The 17,517-nt window shown below is 40.8% G+C and overlaps 1 protein-coding gene across 2 annotated transcripts in view; it reads left to right on the plus strand.

Annotated features, from left to right (window-relative positions):
• Nucleotides 1-14,390: 14,390 nt before the first annotated feature.
• The window catches only part of LOC126189554 (uncharacterized), a 55,592-nt gene continuing 52,465 nt past the window's right edge, over nt 14,391-17,517 (plus strand). Inside the window, exon 1 of one of the 2 annotated variants that reach the window (XM_049930951.1) lies at nt 14,391-14,566. The gene's annotated coding sequence lies outside the window, so the exon portion shown is untranslated. Of the gene's footprint in view, nt 14,567-14,734; nt 14,972-17,517 lie in introns of those variants that run through there. The other variant, XM_049930952.1, reaches the window with a different exon arrangement.

Here is a 17,517-nt window from a genome sequence, read left to right on the forward strand (position 1 = left end):
TTTTTACAGATATAATTCAGAACTTTCTGTGGCGTTGAGTTATTAGGTACTCTTCTTCCAATGGCTTGTAGTTGTGTACTATCTTTGTGAATTAGAGACTCTTCCAAATCTACACAGTCTTCAAGAACAACTTGGAAATTTTATTTTGTATGCCATAAATGTCATAGAGACACAATTTACATTTTCAATCAGAATAAATCTCTCATCAATGAATTTATTGCAGTATCCAACAATGCAAAATAAAAATTAATTTTGAACTGACCTTGCCCATCACGAGTGGGTTCATCTTCTGCTTCAGAACCAAATTGCATTTTCTTAGACGAACTTGCTCCATTTCTGATGGAAATAATATGGACATGTTGGATTCTTCTGAAATTTCTCTTGCTTCTTCCAGCATTTTGTCAAATCCCAAATCACTTCTACAATCTTTAAGAAAGGCTCTTGTTTTTAGCAGAGGAGTGTCTAGTGTTGAGATCGGTTTCCTTTGATTAAAAAGTTTGCTAGACAAATTTGGTTTGAACAAAATGTTGAACCACACAAGAGAAGCAATAAATTCGAAATTCACTACTTTTTTAGCAATAGTTTGAGCCTCAATCCATGTTTGATTTCCAGCAGTACCAGTCAATGTACGATTTTCATAAATACCCATGAGCCCATAATGCACATCAGCTACTTGATAATGTTGAAGACACAATACATCAATCCTAGTTTCCAATCTGGTATCACCCAGTGGTTTTAGTGTCCAAACAGCCTCATAATGCAATAGAAGATCTCAGCAATATGTTGTAGCCAATTAACATGCATAAATCAAGTTTAAGAAGCATGTGTCAGTGAGACAAGATTTAGTAGGATCATCCATCACAGGTTTAGTGTGAGCAAACTGCACCATACGAAGAATGTGTGTGGATTTATATCTAAAACAACTGTGCTTATCTCTTGTATTACTTCCATTGTCATACCCCTCTCCATTGAATTTTCTAATGAAAGAAACATCTCATCTAATTGATCAAAAATTTGTTTCTGTTAAAAAAGTGCCAGTTGTCTGTTTCTGATTTCTATCTTATGTTTGGATTGTTTATCATTGTATGTTGTCATACCACCAGTAACTATTCTTATATGAACAACAGAAGAATAAGCAGTTAAAGACTTTAACTCAACTTGACTAAAAAAATAAATCTGGCAAGGACACTCCTCCATTTACCACAAAAAATGATCATGGTCATTTGTTAACTGGGTATGTAGGGTGTGTGGTCTAGAATTATTGAGTAGTATTTAGCAGAGTGATTAGAATCCAGTATTTTTCTGGATAATATTGGTGAACAGATTGGTTAATTCGTTTTGGATATTTTTTCCCAGATAGTGAACATGAATCTCCTTGTTAGAATTTTTGCCAGATGTTCCTGCATAACCGTAGTAGTGGGGCAATGTATGTCAATGGGCTTTTTTTTAGTGCAGGTTGCATACTTTCAGGAGAAAACTTGATTGCTTTATGATACTCTCACCGTCCCCTTAACCTATTGTTGTGCTAAGCGGTTTATGACCACCTGAGGGTTGATTTATGATCCCTTCAGTATAATCTGTCCTTCCAAGAAACCCACACCCTTCCCCCTCTACCGCACCCTCCACCTCCTGGAAGCCTCCAACCCTCCAACCTCCACCTCGCCAATACAAGCACACTTCCAGGCCTGAGTTACTCGAATAGCCCCTCCCACTCTATCAATTTGATTCACTAATTAATTAAATTGATCATTTAATTAACCTCTCCCTTCCCATCCCCCATTCCCCCTCCCCTCACATTTGGAAATTGGTGGAAGAAAGACTCAGTTGATTGGCTATTTGGCAAGAAATCGATTGCAGTGTATAGAATATTGTTTAGAAAATTTCTGGTAGACAAGGCAATGTGTGGAATATTGTTTATTTAAACACTTTATAGGATATGAGGCAGTGTTTAGAATATAGTTTATTTATTTAAATAATTTGTTGGGAAATTGACTGCAGTGTATGGAATATTGTTTATTTAAACATTTTGAGGGTGAAAAGGCAGTATGGAATATGGAAACAATTGTGGCGTTTCTTTTTTTCCGATTGCACAAGGATACCATCATGAAACACCCATGACACGTAATTGCACTATTAAAAATCTGTCACAGTGCTCACAGGGCATTGCATGCCCACTCCCCAACCGCTTCACTAGGATGCACCACACGCCAATGCTCAAGAGACCAAACTATGCACACTAAGGCCCCACAACTGATGTCAGCCACCACACTGCCAGCCATCTCATGTATTACCACACATGCAGGTCACGTGGGAGGGGTGCAGACTGGAAATTGCGCTAATCACTGAACAAAGCATCAAGTGGTGGCAACTCTTTGATATTGATATGTGAGAAATTCTTGTTAAAACACATGCTCTCCCTCTCTCTGTCAAGTAGTTACAACCTGCTTGTGCATGTGTGAACCAATGTATGCAAACACATACAGGTAAAGATGTACCCCTTACCCCTCCTCCCTTCCATCCCCCTCCCCTGCCCGATCTCACTACTCATGGAGACCTAGCATTGGTGGTCAGTACACCCCTTTGTTCTCAAACTTCCACTGCTACGGAAATGTGTAGCAGGTGGAAAAAGACATTTGAGAAGAAGTAGGTTGTGTCTGTTATTTGCCACACTAACCACTCCTTAGTCCTGAACAAACTAGTGAATACCTGGTAAATCCCAGCTGTGAATGTCTTTGAAATATTTCCGCACTCTATCAGAATGGTTGACTAATTGATTATCTGAATCTGTACAATTACAGTGCGACCAGTTTTTCCTTGCATCCTGTTGGTGGATACTAAGACTGGTTATTTGGTGGGATTCGATCTAACACCAACATCTACATCTACATAGTTACTCTGCAAGCCACCGTAAGATGCGTGGTCGAGGGCACGCTGTACCACTACTTGTCATTTCTCATCCTGTATCACTCGCAAATAGAGCGAGAGAAAAACGACTGTCTGTCCATATGAGCCCTAATTTCTTGTATCTTATATTCGTGCTCCTTATGCAAGATGTATGTTGGCGGGAGCAGAATCATACAGCAGTCAGCTTCAAATGCCGGTTCTCTGACGTTTCTCAGTAGTGTTTCTCGAAAAGAATTCTACATGCTCTGCAGGGATTCCCATTTGAGTTCCCAAAGCATCTCTGTAAAAATTAAGTTTTGTTCAGACCTATAGATCACAAAAGTAACAGTCTTCCTCTGAATTCCTTTGCTGTCTTCCTTCAATCCAACCTGGTACAGATCCCAAACACTCGAGCAGTACTCAAGTATAGGTCACAGCAGTGTCCTATGCTGTCTCCTTTACAGGCAATCCACTCTTTCCTACAATTCTCCCAATAAAAAGAAGTCGACCCTTTGCCTTCCATACCACAATCCATACATGCTCGTTCCACTTCATATCGCTTTGCAACGTTACGCCGAGATATTTAAACGACTTGACTGTGTCAAGCTGGACATTAGTAATACTGTATCCGAACATTACAAGGTTATTCTTCCTACTCGTCTGCATTAACTTAGATTTTTATAAATTTAGGGCTAGTTGGCATTCATCACACCAATTGGAAATTTTTTCTAAGTAGTCTTGTATCTTCCTACACTGGCTCAACTTCGACACCTTACTGTACACCATGGCTTCATCAGCAAACAACTGTGGACTGCTGCCCACCCTGTCTACCATATTATTCAAGTATATAAAGAAAAACAGCGGTCCTGTCACACTTCCCTGGGGCACTCCTGACGATATTCTTATCTCTGATGAACACTCGGCATCAGGGACAACATACTGGAGTCTATTTCTTAAGAAGTCTTTGAATCACTCACATACCTTTGAACTTATTCTATATGCTTGTACCTTCGTTGGCAGCCTGCAGTGGGTCACTGCGTCAAATACTTTCCAGAAATCTAGAAATACGGAATCTGCCTGTTGCCCTCCATCTATAGCTCTCAGTACATCATGTGAGAAAAGGGCAAGCCGGGTTTTGGATGAGCGATGCTTTCTAAAACCAAGCTGATTCGTGGACACAAGCTGCTTAACCTAAAGAAAGTTTGTTGTATTCGAACTGATTATGTATGCAAGGATTCTGCAGCAAACAGAAGTAGGAATATTGGTTTGTAATTTTGCAGGTCCGTTCTTCTACCTTTCTTATATACTGAAGTCACCTGCTCTTTTTTCTAGTCGCTTAGGACTTTATGCTGGGCGAGAGATTCACGATAAATGCAAGCTAGGTAAGGAGCCAATACGTACTCTTTGTAAAATTGAACTGGGATTCCATCTGGATCTGGTGATTTTTTTTTTTCAAACCTTTAAGCTGCTTCTCTATGCCAGGTATGCTTATTTCTGTGCCATCCATGCTGTAATCTGTCGATGGTCAAATGATGGCGTTTGTATGGTTCTCCTGCATGAACGATTTCTTGCACGTAAAATTTAAAACTTCTGCTCTCGTTTTGCTGCCTTCAACTGCCACACTAGACTGCTCAACAAGGGACTGAATGGAAACCTTAGACCCACTTAACGAATTTACATACGACCAGAATTTTCCTGGGTTCTCTGCCATATCAATTGCTAAGGTGTGATGGTGGTAATAGTTGTATGCTTCGACCATAGATCTTTTCACAGACACACGAACATCTATTAATCTTCGCTTGTTGTCTTTTGTGCGTTCCCTTTTGAATATAGAGTGCAACAGTCTCTGCTTCCTCAGCACCTCACGAATTTCGTTATTAAACCATGGTGGGTTTCTTCTATCCTTTATCCACTTGCTAGGCATGTAACTCTGCAGAACTCGATTTACAATCTCTTTATACTTTGCTCATAATTCTTCTACATCCGTCTTACTGGTACTAAGTGGTGCCAGTTCACTGTCTAAATAAGATGTTAATAACTGCTTATCTGCTCTATCTAGCGGAAACCTTCTCCTAGCCTTCCTGACTGATTTATTAACTTTTGTAATAATAGTTTCTGTAATGGCATCATTATCACTAACCCCCAATCCTATACTGACATTGTCGATAAGTTCCGGCATATTTGTAGCTACAAGGTTTAAGATATTTCCACTGCGTTTGGACTGCCGATCTAGCTGCTCAATACAATTTCCACAAAACGTGCTCAAAAGTATTTCGCATTACTGTCTGTCTTCAGCCCCCACACTGAATCCACAGACGTCCCTCTCTATACTTGACAGGTTAAAGTCGCATCCAACTAGTATTGTATGACCTGAGTATTTACGCACTGTTGACCATAAACTTTCTTTGAATGACTCTAGAACAGCCACAGTGGAATCGGATGGCTGGTAAAAACATCCAACAATTAACTTACTTTCACCTACACCTGTTATAAGCAACAGGACGACTTCACTGTCACACTCAGATTTGACCTCAATAGATACAATATTTTTGTCAACTGCAATGAATGCTCCCCCTTCTATCACCTCGAACCTGTCTTTCCCATATACATTCCATGGCTCGCTACATGTCGGATATTTGAACTTTGGGTTTCAGCCAGCTCTCAGTCCCAATAATAATTTGAGTGTGGGAACTTTCTTGGAGAGTAGTAAATTCGGGAACTTTATTACGAATACGTCGACATTTTACTGATAAAATTGTGACAGTCAGACTGTCCCTATTCTAAACGCCATTTAATTTCCCTTGCTGTGAACCGACTGGCGAGTGTTCATCAGAGCACCTCAAACTACTGCCTTGCCCAAAAAACCCTCATGTGCATTCCACAAGACTCTGCTATCAGAGTAGCTCCTTCCCTTGTGTAGTGCTACCATGGCCTATCAAGGGGAGTCCTACAAATCCCCACGCGATAATGCAGGTTCAAAACTCTGCATTTGTATCACAGCCAAGAGCTGGAGCTGCCGGTCTTAAAACAGTTTCGTGTTCCCCCTCCCCCTTCCATGTGTCCTGTTGGCGGATAATGATACAGTTAGATCATTTGATAGGAGGTCCATTACCTTGAAGGTAGCTGAAAATTTCAAATTTTAAGCAGTTTCCAGAGGTATTGGACTGGTGAGTGCTCACAGGACCATTATTGGAAACAGTAAATTGACCAGTAGGGAATTTGACATCTCAATTGGAGGTGGTGCTGTATAAAATGATAATTGAAATTTCAAATTTTGGAGTGAATTTATATCGTCACGGTTGTGCGTTCCCAACCACAACACATCTGCTAAGTGTATTTTATAAAGCACTATAGAATTCCTAAGTTTGTTATCTCAGCTACCCCAGGTTGAAGAAGGAGAAGGAAAGGGTCTACCACTTGATAGGATAGGGACAACAACAACAAATACCACTGCAAGACAGAGTGCACTGCAAAATATTGGGAAGCACTAAACCAAGATCGTAATAAGCACTGCAAAATATTGGCAAGCACTAAACCAAGATCGTAATAATTGTCATGGCTAAATGTCGGAGATCGCTGAAACACTTGTACACCCACACACTCGTGTCTCAATGCCTACACCCAGCGCCCCAGGCTGGAGAATGTGTATCACTACTTGATTCGCACACAGGAACGTGAAGGGCACACCATCCACTGACTGCCAGGAGCTGTGGTTGCACTGGTCACTGCTGGCAGGAATATCGCCTTGTCTTGTGGAACAAGTCACAAGAGACTTGCACACGTACAGGACATGCCAGCAGCTGCACACCCATCCCCGGGATTCATATGCCTACTGTACCGAACGCACAGATGTTGGAGAGACTGTCACCAAGCAGTCAACTGATCAATTTACGAGGGGGGAATAATTGTCCAGTGCACACACCCGTCATTTTGAATCTTCTCATGCAACACACACATCCACTTCTGTTGCTGCTCACCCAGCACACTGGTCACTTCGCTAGGCAAGAGCAGGCAGGTCAGTGTATTCTTTGTACTTAACCACCCGTCACAGTCTGAGCTAATCCATGACTTCCAGTCGCTAACTCCTCGTGACCACTTCTGCAACCAGCCACAGCACTCTCCATATCAGGTTTATACTACAAACCACTTTATAAATTCGATAATACATCTGATTTTATTATGTCATCTGTCCCTGTGTAGGTGACAGGTTAAAATTTCGTTAAAAGATATTGCTGCAATGAAAAAACGCCTGATTACCACTCCAACTCTCGAATCATATGCGTGGTACCCTAGCCATCGCTTCCACCCACCAGATGGCAAGTCATTCATATCAAATTGATACACTAATTAATAAAATTTATAATGAAAGCCACTTTGCATGGCGAGTAATTCTTTTTGGCAGTCGCATTTCTCTCATCAGGTAGCTCAAATGGGAATTACTGGAGATAAGACGATGTTCTTTTCGAGGAACATTATTAAGAACCGACATTTGCAGCTGAACGGAAAACGATTCTACTGGCTGCAACATACATTTTACGTAAGGACCACACTATTAAAAAACATGATTGCAACGACTATGGTATTGTCACCCTGCATTAAATGTGATCTTGGTTCTACAGGCACACGCAAGTATCGCTAATGATACCCATGTTAGAAACTATACATGCTTTATAAATTAAGGTATGGTACGCTTCCAAATGAAGTGGTCGTCCATACAAATACGACGACATTGAATACAAACGGCGATCACAGGGATAGACCGAAAGTGTGGATGAACATCGTCGGAGATGTAAGCTCGTGATTTTATTACAATCTTACCTAAAATCACTCTTCTCGCCAAATTTAGAAAGTGATTCGGTTAAGGAACGTGGGATTAAGCTGATATCTGCAATTCCCTTGTGCTGCTGCTAGTTCTTTGCCACGCTAACAAAAAGTATTTGTAACGCATTCTATCTTTATACCATGTAGACAGTGTAACAGAGGTTCTATGATATATCCACAGGGTTATAGGTGTGGGAGGTGATGGTTGATTGAGAATGATCACATACAGTAGATGGTGTGTTATGTGACGAATCACTTAAAAAATGCAACACTAGATTGAAGTCATAAAAAGTATATAAAATCCTATGACCAACACACTGGCTTTTCATATATATAGTGTTACGCTTTCTGGTAGAAATGCTGTCTGTGATTTGGAATCCGGTCTCTCCATTCAACCACATACTTGTGTTAGATCATATGGAGATGTCTTTTAATGATTAAGCCATTGGTGAATCGTATTTGTGGCAGTCTCATACCTTGAAACGAGTCACCTTTCTCGAACCCATCTGCTAAGAACCCCTTACATCAAAACTCCTGCGTGGTTCTAGACAGTCTCTCTTCATCTTGTAACTGTTCCTCATTCTCTACCCCACCCTCCCTGCAGCTTTGTCCATCTGATCATTCCAAATTAAGTCGGTATGAGCGGAAGTCGGAGAGTGCTGTACCTACCACCTTCTGTATCCTGTGGAGGAACAGTGTAAGCTGAGTTAATGTGACAGAACTGTGTTTTGATGACTTAGTGGAAATGGGAACATGTTGTTGTAGCTCCGCCAACTGTGTAAAATGTATAATGCCAGCGCCAAACACAGCTTTCTCATGCAACATGAGGTAGTAGAAAAGACAGTAGGAGCAATTACAGAGGTGTTTATTATCGCAAAAATTAGGAAGACTTCACATCATGTGGGAACTAGAAGAAGGACAAGGATTTTGCTACTGCATTGCAGTGCATTTCCAAACTACATACAGGTACTGCACTCCAATAAAGATCTGCATCTCTCTGGGTGCACTCACTTCTGTCACCCAAACATTCTCTCCCTCCTCATTATTCTGTGCCATCCAACAGAGAAAAACTACAAACTATAAAAACTTTGCTAACGTCACCCGGTAGAGAACTCGATAAGATATTACTGTTCCCCTGTCTTTCGATATATCGAAAACAAATACTGTCATTGTGCTGACATCGAGCAAAGGTGGCGTCACTATTAAATATACAGGTATTGGTCCACTGGGGCAGGTGGCCAGTTATTGAACTCGCCTGCACAGACCAGTGTAAAGTTTAGTCGCTCATACTATAGGAGGACCATATCCCACACACAGTCAGTCACAAGAGAGGATTCCAGTGTTATTCTTTCATAAGCAGTTTGATGCATTGTTTTTCTGCTGTAACACATCCAAGCAATGTATGACTCCAGCCTTGTACACTGCCACACATTTGTTTTTCCACCATGACTTCAAGTTCTGTGTCAGGTGCTAAACCGACTTTAATATGTTTCGATCCATTGACTCTCACAGAAAGCTGTACGTCATAAGCTGTAAGCTACGCTCCTCCCACAAAATACAATACAGTTGAAATAAAAGACAGAGGCAGTGCTTCTTATTAACAAAAATGTGGAGGACATCACGACATATGTAAACTGGTAGACTTTAAGGCAAGGTGTAGCATTTCCAGACAGCTGTCTGAAGCTCATGTTACAACCATGCATGTGATCTCTGTTTTAGTACTGGCCATCCCCACAAGGTGTTGCTCCCACCAAGACTCTCTCCCTCCCAAACAAGTCGTGTCAGTCAGTCATTATGTGCTAATCAACAGCGTACCAATGGACACATGGAACGGAAATGACACCGTCGATATGGGATGATGTACTATAATAAGCATCACTGATGATAGTGTAATCAATTATAGCAATTTTACCAGTTTTTCCGTAAATTCAATGCCGACCAATGACATGGCAGCATGCTTTCCAACTTCTGTATCATAGCTAAACCACCCCTCCATTACTTTGCATGTACCAAATACTAGAGTGTGACTGTATATACGAGGTCGGTTCAGAAAGTAACCTCCGATAGGTCACAGTGCGGGTTGTGGGGGGAGTAGCGACGCCATCTGTGCGTTCACGCACTCAACAGGTCAGTCGGCATCAAGCCGTGGTCGAGTGAACGTCATACCTGCGCTAGTTTAGTTTTTGTGGCAGTTTGAAATGTGTGCTGCAATAGAAAACCCCGCCAAATGTGAAGTGCGTGCTGTCATAAGGTTTTTTACAGCCAAAGGATATTCTGCAGCAGCTATTCATCATGATCTTTGTGCCATGTACGGACCAAGAGTTATGAGTGAAGGAGTTGTCCGTGAATGGGTACGTTTATTTAAAAGTGGACGAGAAAACGTTCATGATGAAGAGAGGAGTGGTAGACCATCATTGGTGACTGACGAACTCGTTCAGACAGTTGATGCAAAAGTTCGTGAAAATCGACGTTTCTCAATGTCGGAGTTGTCTACTGGTTTTCCACAGATTTCTAAGACTCTCTTGTACGAGATAGTGACAGCAAGATTGGGTTACCGTAAGTTCTGTGCACGATGGGTGCCCAAAATTCTTACCGACCACCACAAAACTCAAAGAATGGCCTCTGCATTAGACTTTGTCACGTTATGAGGACGAAGGAGAATCATTGTTAAACAGAATCGTGACCGGTGACGAAACCTGGATTAAGTACGTGAACCCTGAGACAAAAGGACAATCAAAGATGTGGGCACATTCAAATTCGCCTACCAAACCAAGAAAAGCCTCGCAAGATTTTTCTGCCAGAAAACTGATGGCAACGGTGTTTTGGGATGCCAAAGGGGTGTTGTTGGTTGAATTCATGGAACGTGGTACGACCATTAATCAAGACGTGTACTGTGAAACAATAAAAAAGTTACGACGGGCTATACAGAACAAACGGCGTGGTATGCTGACTTCCGGTATCGTTTTTTTGCACGATAACGCCCGTCCTCACTCTGCTCGCAGAACAACGGCCCTTCTTGAGTCCTTCAAGTGGGACGTTATCAACCATCCACCTTACAGCCCAGACCTGGCGCCAAGTGATTATCACCTCTTCATGCATTTGAAGAAATGGCTCGGGTCACAGCGGTTTGATGACGATGAAGAGCTCAAAGATGCGGTCACAGGCTGGCTCCAGGCCCAAGCGGGTGATTTTTATGCAGAAGGAATTTCAAAGCTTGTGAAGAGATACGATAAGTGCCTCAATCGCTATGGAGACTATGTAGAAAAATAGTGCAAAGATGTAGTTGTAAGATGTATATATTAAAATATTTTTATTTAACTTGGTGTATTTTTTTAAATCAACCGGAGGTTACTTTCTGAACGGCCCTCGTAGATGACTGTACAGTATGTCCATTCATGGTTAATTTTTAAACATAATCACGAAATTATACCAAATGGCATCCTGTAATGATGCAGCTAGGTTATCTACATATTTCTAGCACTTCAGTCACAGTGCAGAATTTACGATTGGCCATCATTCCCTGTATGTATGGGAGACACAGAGTATCCTCACATTCATAGAACAGAGTTGCAGATTGATAGATCCCCCTGTATTGTCTTTGACCAACATTCCCTGAAACGCAGTCGCCGTGTTAATTTGCCCCTGACCAGAAGCACGAGGGTACCCATTAAATGCCACGTCTTGTGAAGGAACAGAGCGAGTTTGAGTCCATAACTACTGTCCAGAGAAGACTATTCCACACCAACTTACCCTCAGCACCCATCCAAATCCAGAAGACCTCTCCAGATGCATGCGTATCGAGAAGGTTAGCTCCCCTTATCGGTGTATAGTAGATATGAGAGTATTGTGATGATACAACAGATAGTTAAGAAAAAAAATGTGTGGTTTATGCACGTTAGAGCCCCAGACAGATGGAGTTTGAAGCATTTGACGTAAATCAACTGTGCTATCAATTCTAAAGGGTTGGTCTAGTGTTTGGTGTCAGTACCAAGAAGGTATTGACAAGAGAGAAATAACCGTAGAACATAAACACATGCACGCCTAAGGCTACACGGTTCTGCACTTAAACACACTATAATGTTAAAGCCATGTGGTTTATGAAATGTTAGTCATGCAGAGTGCAATGCTCTTAATATTATAATACAGGACATATATGTCAAATATCTGGCATACATCCACCCTGCAAGTTTTCTATACCACTCACTATGGTGACAAACTTTAAGATGATAAAACTACTTCCTTCCACACCAGAGTAAAACATAGATTCTTTGTCATACAAGCAAAAATATAACTTTCCAGGGGTGTATAAGGCCCAGTGCTCGCATCCCATTATAATTCAGAAATTATGCTATGTTCACATGAGTCCTATAAAATGACCGTTGCCAGCTGAAAATGCATATGAAGGAAAAGGGATATCTTATGAAGGAATAAACACCATGATCAGTAGCCAGAGGAGATGGAACAGTCCCATCACAGTTTACCACTGCCTCCAAAGGAGATCGCTGTGAATTCCAACTGTCTACAATCTGTGTATTTTATTGTTATCATGTTATAATGTTTTAACTGTTGTGTATTGTGTAACTGAGGTGCAACTGCTTAATCAGCGTACCGTTTGCCTAGTTGTATGTGGTAAACTGCCTTACAATTACATCCAGGTAGACCATCTCTGCGCCCTTTTCATTATGTCAGATGGGCTCAAAATTATGCTGATAAGTTACCCAATATCAAGGAAGCAACTGCTTATTACACACAGCTTTCCCACCGGGTAATGATGTTAATAACTGTATATTATTAATTTATTTTGACACACCTACAACACAAATGAATTTCACGATTTAACAGATTTTTGTAAAACCCCCAAATGTAAAATAAAAAGGTACTTATCTAGCTATGTCGACTGAAGTATTTCCAGTGCTACAGAATATTTTTTATATAAAAGGTAGGGAACATATTAAAGTTAAACATAACATGCAGTTACTTGAAGCTGACTGCAATTAATTTCGGTGACTCTGTATGAGTGTAGGTCGTTTGCCTGCCCCATCTTGTCATTGTTTACTTCTTCGAAATCGCAATAAACAAAACGATAATTAAACTAGCTCAGACCAGTGTAGCAGACTGAAAATCCACTGCCGCAACAAGCGTCCCACGAATGAGGTGCACTCAAAGGGCTGCAGTGGACGTCACATGTGCTATTACAAGTAAACTGAAGTACTTCCTCCTCTTCCATTCCTGCAGGCTGTGGATGTAAGGTTTCGACAGCAACAAGGATATATACACTTGAGAAAGACCTCTCTTGCTTCACTTGATCTTGACGAGACACATCTCTTCAATCACACACACACACACACACACACACACACACACACACACACACAATGCCTTTATGCATCACAAAAGTGTGCTGCACCTAAGAATAATTATTTGCAGCATCACTACAGTGCCTGAACACTGTAGATTATGAACAAATAGAAGGGAATGTACTTCAGAAACTGATTATAGCTATGAGGGCAGCACTAATATATAGAAAAGCTAAGCTAAAAAATGACTTTGCGTTTGTTTAGAAATATATGACAGTAAGGCACATCAGAGGAAGGGATTGAAACTGCTCCCCCCCCCCCCCCCCCCCACGCCAGTAGCATATGTGCTGGTCATAGCTGTGCAGTCTGTTTTACCACTGCCGATAACTTTTGTTGTTTGATGACCTAAACTCCCCCACCCTCCCCTAACAGCTAGGTCATCGACGCCCACTTTCTACTATAATAGACGACCAGCCTGGATTGTGGGATGCGTAGTTCACATAAACAACTTCTACTCGTCTACTCATTTAACATTTAATACTTACTCGCAAAACACTGAAGATTCATAGAGAATGTGTGTAAAATTGAATTGCAGCTTGTCTGTTGCTCTGTCTATGTATAGCAACCAGGGAGTCATTGCTCCAGGTACCTTAGTGCAACAGCAAAGTAAACCGCACAGCTAGCGCACGTGAGCAAGTCGCGCACGATCGCCATGCTGCCCCCGCCTTCGCCCCCTCCCCCTCCCCAAATTCGAGCGCCATAGGCCATCGCCTATATGGACGGGCAAGCCTTGAGTATAGCAGCAAGTACTCCACGGTAATTGCAACAGAGTGTTCGTTTTTCGAAGTACAGCCGCCAGGGAGCAGACACTGATGAAAGGAAAGTGGCCCAATAAAGTACAACCAAATTAGACATTTTGTGGCAGGACAAAAATTTTGTCTTTAAAGGTGCGCCACCAAAAACTGGGAGTTCACACGTGCAACTGTATTGCAACTGCAGAAATCCACTAGCTGGGGCGACACTTTTATTGCGTGTGTGGGTCCGGCTTTATACTTAGTATGTTATAACCTCTGTCTGCAGCAAAGTTAATCCTAATTTTGCTTCCTCCCTAAAAGAGGCGCTGGACGAAAATATCTAAAAGCTGTAATACTTCATACACTTACTGTAATATAACGTAGAGTGGGCATAATTTCGAAGCACTCGATCGCCTTTATTTTCGACAAGACTGCCTTGTTTATGAATATTTAATGTGATCACTGGGTTACAAGGATTACCTCATTCGTTATACAATAGCTGATAAGTATTTGGGCACAGGCTGCCTTTTTGTACGGTTTTGTTGTAGTTATTTTACTTCTGTTATCTGACAGATACGCGTATCAGGAGCACACGTGCGCTAACGAAGGACTTTGTAATGTCAAAGGATGCTCGTACTTTCTCATTTGTGGATTGTGATCTTTGGAACAGCGACACGAAATTCAAGTTTTCTGCTACAGAAAAGAAGCTAAATTGAAAAAATTACTTTAATGCGAAATATGGCGGAAAAAAATATTTGCCGTGACTGAATTGTGAGTTATCCATATTTCATACAAGCGTCTGGTGTTATTTTAGTATCATGTGCTACATGACAAAGGCTGTCAAGCGAAATGCGAAAGGAATTCTTTTGCGCAGAGCGTAAACTGCAGTTTAGGAAAGCACACTGCTTTTTTTATGTCTAAGGGAAAATGTGTTATTATTCATACGCATCTGAACCAAAAACAGATTGAGCGTCTAACTTTTTTATGCGCTGTTTCGTAGTGTATCTTCCGCACTTGCGTACTCTTAACATTTACGTTGCTAATCAAAAACGATTTGTTTCATAGCAGGAAATTCCGCCACTTAGTACGATAAGATTCAGCCAGTAACCATCCTATTCCACCTGTGTGTGTGTGTGTCAGTAACTTAATACTACACGAAATTTCGCCATTGTGTCGGTGAGATTTTTACATGTGCATGCACCATTATCCTTTTGTATAGTTATTCAGTTATCAGTGTATAGTTTAAGTTGTGTTGTCTGTTTAGACCGTCTACATTGATAACCATTATTTTAGAAATATTAAACATTAGAATTTTGTGATAATTTACTATTAAAATTTAAAGGCATTTCAGTGGTGCTGAGCGATATGCAGGTTTTGTAGTCCTATAGCAAAGTTATGCTAGTTGACTTTGTTCAACATTACGCCAAAAATAAATAAGTATGATGCATCGTTCATGCAAGATGCTCTTCATTACTCCATGGTTCTTCGCCACAATTTCCAGCAAATGGGTTTTCACAATAACTGCAGTTTACCTTATTGTTTTCAGTACCAAAAGTGATTGTTTAGTTGTCTTCTAATCACGGATACAAAGATGGTTGCATGAAAACATTTGAAATGTCATGATTTTCAGGCACAAAAGATAAAGAGGAGGGTTTTCGAAGTTACACAGAATGCCTCTGCTACCTTAATGCATTAACAAATAAATGTTGTGTTGTTGAAGGAAGGAACCAATTTTAACTAATTTTTCATATGCTGTGATTAGTTAGCCATTGTTGTTGTTGTTGTTGTTGTTGTGGTCTTCACTCCTGAGACAGGTTTGATGCAGCTCTCCATGCTACTCTATCCTGTGCAAGCTTCTTCATTTCCCAGTATCTACTGTAACCTACATCCTTCTGAATCTGTTTAGTGTATTCATCTCTTGGTCTCCCTCTACGATTTTTACCCTCCACGCTGCCCTCCAATACTTTATTGGTGATCCCTTGATGCCTCAGAATATGCCCCACCAACCGATCCCTTCTCCTAGTCAAGTTGTGCCACAAATTTCTCTTCTCTCCAATTCTACTCAATACCTCCTCATTAGTTATGTGATCTACCCATGTAATCTTCAGCATTCTTCTGTAGCACCACATTTCGAAAGCTTCTATTCTGTTCTTGTCCAAACTATTTATCGTCCACGTTTCACTTCCAAACATGGCTACATTCCATACAAATACTTTCAGAAAAGACTTCCGGTACTTAAATCTATACTCGATTTTAACAAATTTCTCTTCTTCAAAAACGCTTTCCTTGCCATTGCCAGTCTACATTTTAAATCTTCTCTACTTTGACCATCCTCAGTTATTATTAAGCCTCACATTTCCCAATCTAATTCCCGCAGCATCACCCAATTTAATTTGACTACATTCCCTTATCCTCATTTTGCTTCTGTTGATGTTCATCTTATATCCTCCTTTCAAGACACTGTCCATTCTGTTCAGCTGCTCTTCCAGGCCCTTTGCTGTCTCTGACAGAATTACAATGTCATCGGCGAACCTCAAAGTTTTTATTTCATCTCCATGGATTTTAATACCTACTCCGAATTTTTCTTTTGTTTTCTTTACTGCTTGCTCGCCGGCCGGAGTGGCCGAGCGGTTAAAGGCGCTACAGTCTGGAACCGCACGACCGCTACGGGCGCAGGTTCGAATCCTGCCTCGGGCATGGATGTGTGTGATGTCCTTAGGTTAGTTAGGTTTAAGTAGTTCTAAGTTCTAGGGGACTTATGACCACAGCAGTTGAGTCCCATAGTGCTCAGAGCCATTTGAACCATTTTACTGCTTGCTCAATATACAGATTGAATAACATCGGGGATAGGCTACAACCCTGTCTCACTCCCTTCCCAACCACTGATTCCCTTTACTGCCCCTCAACTCTTATAACTGCCATCTGGTTTCTGTAAAAATTGTAAATAGTTAGCCATGAGTGTGTTAAAGTATGTTTGTATTGAATAGACCACCACAAGCTTTTGTCTTATTTTTCCTTTAGAAATTACACATGCCGCTGACAGTGTTTTGTCTATTATCACATTTGATCTTGGAGAGAATGCGAGGAAATATTGCCTTTCTATATCTGAACATCAGAGTATTTGTACTTGACGACCACTAGTGCTCATAATTAAGACGACAAAAATGAGCATATTTCATTAGTATTGTGGCTAAACATTACATTCCTAATTTTGGGATACATTCATAAAGTAACTTCTGTTTTACAGGATGCCATAATCAACAATAACCTACAATAGTTGTATATTAACATATTTTATTTCCCTCAGAATTTACAAAAAATTCCCATTTTGATTCCTGCACAAGTCTTCACTATAGGGCAGTGTGTTATTCTGTTGAGATTGCGCACAAAGCACTGAAAGATGCTTTTGTGGAAGACTGAAAGCTGTACTATTTCAGACATGTTATTACGAGTCTGATGTTGGCACATTTAATGGTGTATGAGTATAGAGGAACAGTATGTAAATTTTGTTGAAACCAACACTGGAATTCATATAATCTCTTTTCAGCACTGACACAAGCTGAAGTGTCTATGATATGATAATGTGTTAGGAGACAACACTTTCTCCTTTGGCAGTATATCCTTACATGCCAGACTATTGTGTGAAAGTTACAGTATTCTGCCCCTGACACTCACATATCATGTTTTAAAGTAGAACACTGTAAAAAATAAAAGGGGGGGGG

Source organism: Schistocerca cancellata, chromosome 1, assembly GCF_023864275.1.
Source record: "Schistocerca cancellata isolate TAMUIC-IGC-003103 chromosome 1, iqSchCanc2.1, whole genome shotgun sequence".
Taxonomy (NCBI): domain Eukaryota; kingdom Metazoa; phylum Arthropoda; class Insecta; order Orthoptera; family Acrididae; genus Schistocerca; species Schistocerca cancellata.